This window comes from Pseudophryne corroboree, chromosome 5 (assembly GCF_028390025.1).
Source record: "Pseudophryne corroboree isolate aPseCor3 chromosome 5, aPseCor3.hap2, whole genome shotgun sequence".
Classification (NCBI taxonomy): Eukaryota; Metazoa; Chordata; class Amphibia; order Anura; family Myobatrachidae; genus Pseudophryne; species Pseudophryne corroboree.
The window spans coordinates 478,753,922-478,766,312 of record NC_086448.1 but is presented as its reverse complement, the minus strand read 5'-3'; positions in this window follow the sequence as shown (position 1 = coordinate 478,766,312).

The window sequence follows — 12,391 nt, the reverse complement described above, 5'->3', positions numbered from 1 at the left end:
TGGGGATTTGTGACATCGGACAACGCCAGCAATATTGTGCGTGCATTACATCTGGGCAAATTCCTGCACGTCCCATGTTTTGTACATACCTTGAATTTGGTGGTGCAGAATTATTTAAAAAACGACAGGGGCGTGCAAGAGATGCTGTCGGTGGCCCGAAGAATTGCGGGCCACTTTCGGCGTTCAGGCACCGCGTACAGAAGACTGGAGCACCACCAAAAATACCTGAACCTGCCCTGCCATCATCTGAAGCAGGAGGTGGTAACGAGGTGGAATTCAACCCTCTATATGCTTCAGAGGATGGAGGAGCAGCAAAAGGCCATTCAAGCCTATACATCTGGCCACGATATAGGCAAAGGAGGTGGAATGCACCTGTCTCAAGTGCAGTGGAGAATGATTTCAACGTTGTGCAAGGTTCTGCAACCCTTTGAGTTTGCCACACGAGAAGTCAGTTCAGACACTGCCAGCCTGAGTCAGGTCATTCACCTCATCAGGCTTTTGCAGAAGAAGCTGGAGACATTGAAGGAGGAGCTAAAACAGAGCGATTCCACTAGGCATGTGTGACTTGTGGATGGAGCCCTTCATTCGCTTAACCAGGATTCACGGGTGGTCAATCTGTTGAAATCAGAGCACTGCATTTTGGTCACCGTGCTCGATCCTAGATTTAAAACCTACGTTGTATCTCTCTTTCCGGCAGACACAAGTCTGCAGGGGTTCAAAGACCTGCTGGTGAGAAAATTGTCAAGTCAAGCGGAACATGACCCGTCAACAGCTCCTCCTTCACTTTCTCCTGCAACTGGGGGTGCGAGGAAAAGGCTAAGAATTCCGAGCCCACCCGCTGGCGGTGATGCAGGGCAGTCTGGAGCGAGTGCTGACATCTGGTCCGGACTGAAGGACCTGCCAACGATTACTGACATGTCGTCTACTGTCGCTGCATATGATTCTCTCACCATTGAAAGAATGGTGGAGGATTATATGAGTGACCGCATCCAAGTAGGCACGTCAGATAGTCCGTACGTATACTGGCAGGAAAAAGAGGCAATTTGGAGGCCCTTGCAGAAACTGGCTTTATTCTACCTAAGTTGCCCTCCCTCCAGTGTGTACTCCGAAAGAGTGTTTAGTGCAGCCGCTCACCTTGTCAGCAATCGGCGTACGAGGTTACTTCCAGAAAATGTGGAGAAGATGATGTTCATTAAAATTAATTATAATCAATTCCTCCGTGGAGACATTCACCAGCAGCAATTGCCTCCAGAAAGTACACGGGGACCTTAGATGGTGTATTCCAGTGGGGACGAATTAATAATCTGTGAGGAGGGGGATGTACACAGTGAAAGGGGTGATGAATTGGACGATGAGGAGGAGGTGGACATCTTGCCTCTGTAGAGCCAGTTTGTGCAAGGAGAGATTGATTGCTTCTTTTTTGGTGGGGGCCCAAACCAACCAGTCATTTCAGTCACAGTCGTGTGGCAGACCCTGTCACTGAAATGATGGGTTCGTTAAAGTGTGCATGTCCTGTTTATACAACATAAGGGTGGGTGGGAGGGCCCAAGGACAATTCAATTTTGCACCTCTTTTTTCTTTCATTTTTCTTTGCATCATGTGCTGTTTGGGGAGTATTTTTTTGAAGGGCCATCCTGCGTGACACTGCAGTGCCACTCTTAGATGGGCCAGGTGTTTGTGTCGGCCACTTGTGTCGCTTAGCTTAGTCACACAGCGACCTTGGTGCGCCTCTTTTTTTCTTTGCATCATGTGCTGTTTGGGGAGTTTTTTTTTGAAGTGCCATCCTGTCTGACACTGCAGTGCCACTCCTAGATGGGCCAGATGTTTGTGTCGGCCACTTGGGTTGCTTATATTAGTCACACAGCTACCTCATTGCGCCTCTTTTTTTCTTCTTTGCGTTATGTGCTGTTTGGGGAGTATTTTTTTGAAGGGACATCCTGCGTGACACTGCAGTGCCACTCCTAGATGGGCCAGATGTTTGTGTCGGCCACTAGGGTCGCTTAGCTTAGTCACACATCTACCTCATTGCGCCTCTTTTTTTCTTTGCGTCATGTGCTGTTTGGGGAGTATTTTTTTGAAGGGCCATCCTGCGTGACACTGCAGTGCCACTCCTAGATGGGCCAGATGTTTGTGTCGGCCACTTGGGTCGCTTATCTTAGTCACACAGCTACCTCATTGCGCCTCTTTTTTTCTTTGCATCATGTGCTGTTTGGGGAGTATTTTTTTGAAGGGCCATCCTGCGTGACACTGCAGTGCCACTCCTAGATGGGCCAGGTGTTTGTGTCGGCCACTTGTGTCGCTTAGCTTAGTCACACAGCGACCTTGGTGCGCCTCTTTTTTTCTTTGCATCATGTGCTGTTTGGGGAGTATATTTTTGAAGTGCCATCCTGTCTGACACTGCAGTGCCACTCCTAGATGGGCCCGGTATTTGTGTCGGCCACTTGGGTCGCTTAGCTTAGTCACACAGCTACCTCATTGCGCCTCTTTTTTTCTGTGCATCATGTGCTGTTTGGGGACAAATTTTTTGAATGGCCATCCTGTCTGACACAGCAGTGCCACTCCTAGATGGGCCAGGTGTTTGTGTCGGCCACTTGGGTCGCTTAGCTTAGCCATCCAGCGACCTCTGTGCAAATTTTAGGACTAAAAATAATATTGTGAGATGTGAGGTGTTCAGAATAGACTGAAAATGAGTGGAAATTATGGTTATTGAGGTTAATAATACTATGGGATCAAAATGACCCCCAAATTCTATGATTTAAGCTGTTTTTTAGTGTTTTTTGAAAAAAACACCCGAATCCAAAACACACCCGAATCCGACAAAAAAATTTCGGTGAGGTTTTGCCAAAACGCGTCCGAACCCAAAACACGGCAGCGGAACCGAACCCAAAACCAAAACCCGAAAAATTTCCGGTGCACATCACTAATGAATATACCCCTTAGTGTTGCTACATATCCAGTTGATCTCTTCAGCCTATTTACTCACTGGACCACTTGATGATGTCAATGACAAATGGATTTAAACCCAAAGCTGAATGGTTGAACCAATGGTTCCCAAACATGGTCCTCAAGGCACCCTAACATTTCAGGTTTTAAGGATATCCATGCCTAAGTACAGTTGATTTAATTAGTACCTTAGTCAGTTTGAAATACAATTTGTGCACAAGCAGGAATGTCCCTAAAACCTGGACTATTGTGGTGCCTAAAGGGGATGAAGTGATGTGACCGGCAGTCAGGAGACCTCTGGTCACAATACTTCCCCCTACATCCAGAAGCCTCACAAACTCAATAGTTGGCATGCTGACTAAAAGGGACTATTCTGACAACCATAGAGTGGGGATAGAACCTGTGGCGACCGTAGCTCCCACTGAGCCCGCATTCTGCATCTGGAATCCCGGTGTTGGGATGCTGACCGCCGAGATCCTGGCCACAGGTAAAACATACCCAACCCGCCTAGAGAACTGTATTTGGGAACCACTGGATTAAAACTTGATGCTGAATTACTAAAAGAAAATGCTTGAACCACTGTTCTGTATTGGTCATAAAAGTACAATGAAGGGTCAGCTACATATTAGTAATATATCTGTTTAAGAATTGCAAATATAGGGGCTGATTCATGTCACTTTGCAAACAAGATGCGACCTCAAAATCTGCGACTGGACGTGCGCACGCACCAAGCACATTCACAGTGGGTAGTCAGTGGGCTGCATGCTGCCCGCCTTACCTTGCGATAGGCGGTCCCCTGCATGCGATTCAAAGGATTGCAAATGATGCTAAAAAGCAGAATTTGCAATCCTTACTGACTAAACCCCATAGTGTGGCAGTCAATTATTGATGCACACAGCCTATATTATGTTTTTTGGGCTTGCCATTGCCTGTTTAAACTAGACATGAGCTGCTTCGGTTTTTGTAGAACCGAACCCACCTGAACATTGGGATCCGAGCCGGGATCCTAGACCGTCTTGGAACTTTCCGCCTTACTTGGATCCCAAAGCGTGGCTGAATGCCATCTTCTTGCTGTAAGATTCCCGCAAGCTTTGGATTTTATATAAGTCCCCGTGCATCGGCGCCATCTTTACTCCGGTATTGGAGAGTGTGCTGGACGGATGTGTCCATCTCAGTACTGGGTGGCATGGCATGGTGTGTGTGCCCTGTGTGCTGTATCTTAAAAATGGGTGCTCTCTCTGTCTGCTGTATTTAAAAAAGGGGTGCTCTCTGCTATATCTTAAAAAGGGGTGCTCACTCTGCTGTATCTAAAAAAAAGGTGCTCTCTCTGTCTACTGTATCTGGAAAAGTGGTACTCTATGTCTGCTGTATCTGAAATAGGGGTGCTCTCTCTGTCTGCTGTATCTAAAATAGGGGTGCTCTCTCTGTCTGCTGTATCTGAAAAAGGGGTACTCTGCTGTATCTGAAAAAGGGGTGCTCTCTCTGTCTGCTGTACCTGAAAGGGGTTATCTGTACATCCATCCAGGGGCTCTGCCCTAGTGTAAAATTAAAATAATAAAAGCTAAAAACACAAAGCCTAAAATTATTATAATATATATACAGTATATATATATATATATATATATTGTTTGTTTGTGCTGTACCCCAGTGTACTATACAATTTTAATTTTATTTTCATAAGTACTGTGACACTGCCAGCCAGACCGCAATATATTATTTCCTACGCATACATGTATTGTGTGACGCTGTCGGTGAAGTCAACCGCAGTGTGTAATAATTATATACATTTCTCACTGATTTGTGCGATGCTGTTGGTGAAGACAACCGCAGTGTGTAATTAATATATACATTTCTGACTCATTTGTATGACGCGGTTGGTAAAGTCAACTGCATTGTGTTATTATTATATACATTTCTGACTCATTATGCAACGCTGTAAGTGAAGTCAACCGCAGTGTGTAATTATTATATACATTTCTGACTCATTTGTGCAATGCTGTCAGTGAAGTCCACTGCAGTGTGTAATTATTATTATATTATTATATACAGTAATATTTTAAGGTGATAAAAAATTTAAAATTAAAGTTAACTGAAGAGAAATGTAAAATTGGCAATATGCCATACACAACACAAAGTGGCAAGGAAAGGCTAAGACCTTTTATTTTCAAAAGTAATGAGACACTGCGAGCCAGACCGCAGTATATTATTTCCTACCCATACACATATTGTGCAACGCTGTCGGTGTAGTCAACTGCAGTGTGTAATTATTATGTTCTTTTCTGACTCATCTTGAAGTCAATCACAGTATGTAATTATTATATACATTTCTGGCTCATTTGTGCAATGCTGTCAGTGAAGGCAACCGCAATGTGTAATTATTATATACATTTCTCACAGATTTGTGTGATGCTGTAGGTAAAGTCAACCGCAGTGTGTAATTATTATATACAATTCTAACTCATTTGTATGACGCTGTCGGTGAAGTCAACTACAGTGTGTAATTATTATATACATTTCTGACTCATTTGTATGACGCTGTCGGTGAGGTCAACTACAGTGTGTAATTATTATATAAATTTCTGACTCATTATGCAATGCTGTCGGTGAAGTCAACCGCAGTGTGTCATTATTATATACATTTCTAACTCATTATGCAATGCTGTCGGTGAAGTCAACCACAGTGTGTAATTATTATATAAATTTCTGACTCATTTGTATGACACTGTTGATGAAGTCAACGACAGTGTGTAATTATTATGTACATTTCTGACTCATTATGCAATGCTGTCGGTGAAGTCAACCACAGTGTGTAATTATTGTATATATTTCTGACTCATTATGCAATGCTGTCTGTGAAGTCAACCTCAGTGTGTAATTATTATATACATTTCTGACTCATTTGTGCGACACTGTCAGTGAAGTCAACCGCAGAGTGTAATTATTATTATTATTATTATATTATTATATAAAGCAATATTTTAAGGTGATAAAAAATAAAAAAATTAAGTTAACTGCAGAGAAATGTAAAATTGCCAATATGCCATTCACTACACAAAGTGGCAAGGAAAGGCTTAAACCGTGGCCTCTGTTTAAGACTGGTGGTTCTGCAGCTCATAATGATAATGTAAGCCCTCCTCCCTTTAGAAAAGCTAAAAAAGGAAACCTGTAAAGTCACAGGAACCAAGTGTGCCTTCCAAAATATCACAAATTCCCAAGGAGAGTCCAAGTGTGTCCGCAGTTGCCATGTCTAACCATACTGTACTGGAAGAGAAGGCTCCTTCCACCATTTGCACACCCTCTGCAAGTGTTGGCAAGAGCAGTGCCAGTCAACATGCTGACATTGAGATTGAGGATGTCACTGTAGAAGTATAACAGGAGGAGGAGGATACTGGTGTAGCTGGCGCTAATGAGAATGTTGATGATGATGACATGTGGACAAGTGGAACAGGGCAAACTAAAGACTACATGACTGTGTCAGCCCACTGGGTAGATGTATTGCCTTCCGCATCACCAACAGCAGCAGCAGCAGCACCAGCAGCATCTTGCAAATGCCAACTCATTCAAAGGCAGGCGATGATGTGTATCACCGGTTTTGGTAAGAGGCACACCGCTGAGAACATCTTACAAAAACTCAGGGAAATTATTGCACAATGGCTCACCCGACTTGAACTCTCCTTGGGATTTCTGATATCTAACAATTCCAACAATATTGTGAAAGCATTACATCTGGGAAAATACCAACATGTCCCATGTGTTGCTCCCACAGATTTTTTTTTAAAATGACAGGGGCATGCAGAAGATGCTGTTAGTGGCCAAAACAATTGAGGACATATTTGTCGTTCAGCACATGCATGTCAAATACTGAAGCACCTGCAGAAACTCTTGAATTTGCCCTGTCATCAGTTGAAGCAAGAGGTACTAACAAGGTGAAATTCTACCCTTTATATGCTTCAGCGGATGGAGGAACAGCAAAAGGCCATTCAAGCCAACATGTCCACTTATGACATAGTGAAAGGAGCAGGAATGCACCTGAGTCAAGTGAAGTGGAGATTAATTTCCATGTTGTACAAAGTTCTCAAACCCTTTGTAGTTGCTACATGTGACGTTAGTTCAGACACTGCCAGCTTGAGTCTGGTCATTCCCCTCATCAGGCTTTTGCAAAAGCCGCTGGAGAAAGTAAAGGAGAATCTGAAACAGAGCGATTGTGCTGCTAAGTGTGTCGGACTTGCAGATCAAGCCCTTCAATCACTTTCCGAGGATTCTGTCACAACTGAGGGCTGGAGCTGACAAGAGGAAGCCTCAGTTGCAGGGGCAGAGGTGTAATGAAACCTGGGCGGTAGTATGGGACTTTTGGTCATGCAGTAAGCCAGCCCAAAGGCGTGACCCTGACAACAAAAGTAAAATTTGAAAAGTTTATTTCAAGCACTGTTGAGGTGGTACATAAATAGCAACTTGAGATATGGTAAAGAATGTTCAATACACAGTTCCAAATGAATACAACTGAAGAGCAGATGGTCCTGGGTGCAGTATCAGTAGGTATCCGTCTAGATAGATGTAGGTGATGGAATGTCCATGAATGGCACCCAGTTGCTGAATGGTGCAATGAATACTGAAACTGACAAGCAGATGGTACTCTGGAAGCTGGTTGTATTGTGATGAGAGATAACTTAGTTGCTGGAGAAGCCGGATGGAACCGGACTTAATGATGAAATGAACAGGGTTTGAAGGTATACTATAACTGGAGTATAGACTGGATGCACAGATGATGCTAGGGATCGTTGGAATTGACAAATGGTGACAAGACACCGCTGATGGATGATAATCAATGGCGGAGCACAGATGGTTGCTAGAGTTTGATGGTGAATCGATGGCGGAGCACCGATGGTTGCTAGAGTTTGATGGTGAATCGATGGCGGAGTACCGATGATTGCTGAGAACAGAACACCGCTGGAAGTTAGCTGCTTGAAGCCGGTGTTTGAACACTGCCAGAGAAAAGAGAGCAATTTAGGACACTGTGGAGTCAGGCTGCACCGCTGGATGATAACTTGGTGCAAGTTTCTAGTGGAGTTGGAAGCAGGAGCTGGAAACCTGGAAAAGCTAACCACCACAAGCATGGAGACTGATAACAATGGGTTAACCAAAGCACTGACAACTTCCTGGTTCAGGGACAGGACCTTTATACCTGCAGCAGTGCAGGGATTGGATGGACAATCAGTGCAGTGCATTGGTGCAGATAGTATCATGTGACTGTAAAAAACATGGCTGCGCCCATACTAGCGCTTGGAGGAAAATCCAGCTTGTTGCACCATGTGAGAAATTACAATAATGGCGGCAGAGGCCGCGGAGCACAATGAACGCCAACTTGAACACTTGTTTCACAGTGCTTGCAGCAGAGTCCGTAGCGGGCGAGAGCCACCGTGCAGACTTGTTTGCGCATTTGATTTTCAAAGATGGCGATGGAGGCCGCAGTGGACAGGAGACGCCATGTGGGTCCATCAGAGCACTGGCAATGCAGCAATGGCGGCGGAGGCCGCGGGGGCTAGAACGCCATACTACTACATGAGTTCTTTGTAACAGCATCTGTGGAGTGGCAGAGAGGAAATGTGAAGTGAGGATGTCAGCAGCACAACTGAGACCCGGCCCTGGAATGCTGAGCCAGCCTCAGGAGACACCTGAAAAGGTAGATATTGGTGTCCAGTACCCGGATTGTGACAGCACCCCCCCTTTAGGAGTGGCCCCAGGACACTTCTTAGGCTTCTGAGGAAATCTGGAGTGGAAATTCTGGACCAATGTTGGAGCATGAACATCTGAGGCATTGGTCCAGGAGAGTTCCTCAGGGCCATAGCCCTTCCAATCAATCAGGTATTGTAGTTGACTGTAACGGAAATGTGAATCCAGAATCTTGGCGACATAGTCAATGCCACATTGAGTCTGGACTTTGGGAGCCGAGGGAAGTGCTGAATGGAACCGATTCAGGATCAGCGGTTTCAGAAGGGAGACGTGAAATGTCCTGGGTATTTTCAGGAAGGGAGGAAGCTGGAGTTTGTAGGCCACTGGGTTGATGACTTGTTCAATTTGGAAAGGACCGATATATCGGGGAGCAAATTTCATGCTCAGAACTCTCAGTCTCAAATTCTTTGTAGATAGCCAGACACGATCATCCACTTTAAGGGCAGGAATTGCCCTACGCTTCTTATCTGCAAACTTCTTGTATCTAAAAGATGCCTTGAGTAAAGCCGCTCGGACATTCTTCCAGTTATTTGAAAACTGACAAAGAGTGATATCAGCTGCAGGCACTGAAGTTGCTGGAAGCAGTTGAAATTCCAGAACTTTGGGGTGAAATCCATAGTTGGTGAAGAACGGCGTGGAAGAAGATGAGGAATGATACTGATTGGTATGGCAGAACTTGGCCCAAGGAAGGAGTTGAACCCAGTCATCTTGGGAAGAGGATACATAAATACAGAGGAAGGCCTCAAAGTCCTGATTCACACTTTCCATTTGACCATTGGTCTGGGGGTGATAAGCTGTGGATTAATTGACTTGGAGGGCCACACATTAACTTCGCCAGAACTTGGCTACGAACTGTACTCCTCTATCCGAAATTATCTCCTCGGGGAGAGCATGTAGTCTGAAAATCTCCTGAATGAAGACTTAAGCCAACTTGGAAGCTGACGGAAGACCGGTGAGGGGAATGAAGTGAGCCATCTTGGTGAACCGGTTAACTACTACCCAGATGGTATTAAATTTGTTACACAGAGGAAGGTCCGTAATAAAGTCTATTGACAAATGGGTCCATGGATGACGAGGAACAGATAGCGGAACCAGTTGCCCAGCGGGTGACTGGCGGGATACTTTGTGTTGGGCACATTTTGGGCAGGAAGCAATAAACTCCGTGACGTCCTTTTTCAGAGTCAGCAACCAGTAAGATCTGGAGATGAATTCAAGGGTTTTCTGGATGCCCGCGTGTCCGGAAAAATGAGAAGTGTGTGCCCAATGCATGAGCTTCTTCCTTAAAGCCGGTTTTACAAGACTTTTCCCTGATGGGGGCATAGAGTCCATCCTCACTGCGGAGAATGCCACTGGATTAATAATAGGATACTTGTCAGTAGACTCGGACTCATTTTATTGCTCCCAGGAGTGGGAAAGGGCATCAGCCTTGCGATTCTGTGACCCTGGACAGAACTGGAGTTTAAAATCAAACCTAGAAAATAAGTGCCCACCTGGCTTGGCGAGGGTTGAGACATTTTGCGCCTTTAAAGTATAGGAGATTCTTGTGGTCTGTCAGAATGGTGATGGTGTGAGAAGCTCCCTCTAATAAATATCTCCACTCTTCCAGAGCGAGTTTGATAGCCAAAAGTTCTTGATCACCAATGGTGTAATTGAGCTCAGTAGGAGCGAACTTCTGGAGAAGAAGCCGCAAGGATGTAGATGACCGTCATCAGCTCTTTGAGACAGGAATGCACCCACTCCAATGGAAGAGGCATCCACCTCAAGCGTGAAGGGCGAGTTGGTATCAGGCTGTCAACACCGGAGCTGAGATGAACCTTTGTTTTAACAAATGGAAGGCTTGGTCTGCTTCTTCGGACCACTTGGAGGGGTTAGCACCCTTCTTGGTAAGGGCAGTGACAGGCGCCACAATGGTGGAAAAGTCTCGAATGAATTTTCTGTAGTAATTGGCGAATCCTAAGAATCTCTGGACACCCTTGAGGGTTGTAGGTATTGGCCAATCTTGAATAGCTTGCAGTTTCTCAGGATCCATCTCTAGACCGGAACCGGACACAATGTAGCCTAGAAATGGAATAGACTTGACTTCAAAGATGCATTTTTCAAACTTGCAATAAAGATGATTGGCACAAAGATGGGACAGAACCTCCTTTACCCAGAAACGATATTCCTCTAGATCGTTAGCAAAGATGAGGATGTCATTGAGGTAAACCACGACATGACAATAGAGGATGTCTCTGAAGATCTCGTTCACGAAGTGTTGGAAAACGGCTGGAGCATTACTGAGTCCGAAAGGCATGATGAGGTACTCGTAATGTCTGTCATGGGTGTTAAATGCGGTCTTCCACTCGTCACCCTTCCAGATCCAAATGAGGTTTTAGGCTCCCCTCAAATCTAACTTCGTTGCACCGCTAACTCGCCCGAAGAGTTCGGTAATCAGAGGCAGAGGATACCGGTTCTTTACAATGATGTCATTCAGACCTCTATAATCGATGCATGGGCGCAGGCCACCATCTTTCTTCTTTACGAAGAAGCCTGCACTAGCTGGAGAAGAAGAAGGTTGAATAAAACCCTTTGCCAAGTTTTCCTTAATATATTCCTCCATGGAATGATTCTCTGGTAAAGACAATGGATGAGTTCGGCCTCAAGGTGGAACCTTCCCCGGGATGAGGTCGATAGGGATATGCCATTCCCTATGTGGGAGAAGGATATCGGCAGAAGTTTTGCTGAACACATCAGTATAGTCTTGATATGGAGGAGGTGGAATATCAGAAGACTTGGAGGATGAAGAACAAACAGGAAGCCCTTTGGAAAGACAGGTCTTGGAGCAGGAGGGACCCCATGTCAGGATATGAGTCGTCCTCCAATCAATCTGGGGGTTATGCAAATGAAGCCATGGAAGGCCTAGAACCACGGGATGAGCGGCCTTTGGAAATACCAGGAAGGAGATTAATTCTGAATGAAGAGCTACTACCTTCAGATGGACAGGCAGAGTCTTAAAGGTAATGACTGTATCAGAAATCCTGCTGCCATCCATGGCAGTCAAGGATATGGAAGACGAAAGTCTCTTGGTGGGTAGGGACCACCGCTTGACATATTCCTCAGTCATAAAGTTCTCAGCCGCTCCTGAGTCTAACAGAGCAATAATGTTCCTAGTGCGCTGGGCCACTGGGAGTGAGACTGGGAGGTTACAATCACTTGAAGATGGAGAGGAGTGCATTGCTCCTAGCCGACCCTCTTCTTGGCGGGCTTGGACTTGTAGTTTACTGCGCGCTTGGGACAGGCATTAAGGACGTGAGATGGTGCAGCACAATATAGACAAAGGCGCTCAGAAAGACGTCTTCTACGCTCTGCCGGAGATAGACGAGAGTGACCTATCTGCATGGTCTCGTCCTTGGGTGGAGATGGTTGACAAGGAGGAGAAGCGGTAGTAGATTTGGGAAATGATGACCTTTCTCGCTCAATTACCCTCTCTCGGAATCGTAGGTCCACTTTGGTACACAGAGATATGAGCTCATTCAACTTTAGAGGCAAGTCTCTGGTCGCGAGCTCGTCCTTAATACGTTCAGATAGGCCATGACAGTAGGCTGCATACAAAGCGTCGTCGTTCCATGACAGTTCTGATGCCAGAATCTGAAACTGTATTAGATATTGCCCAACAGTTCGTGTCCCCTGGCGTAACCAGAGAATCTTGGAAGAGGCTGAAGTCACACGACCTGGATCG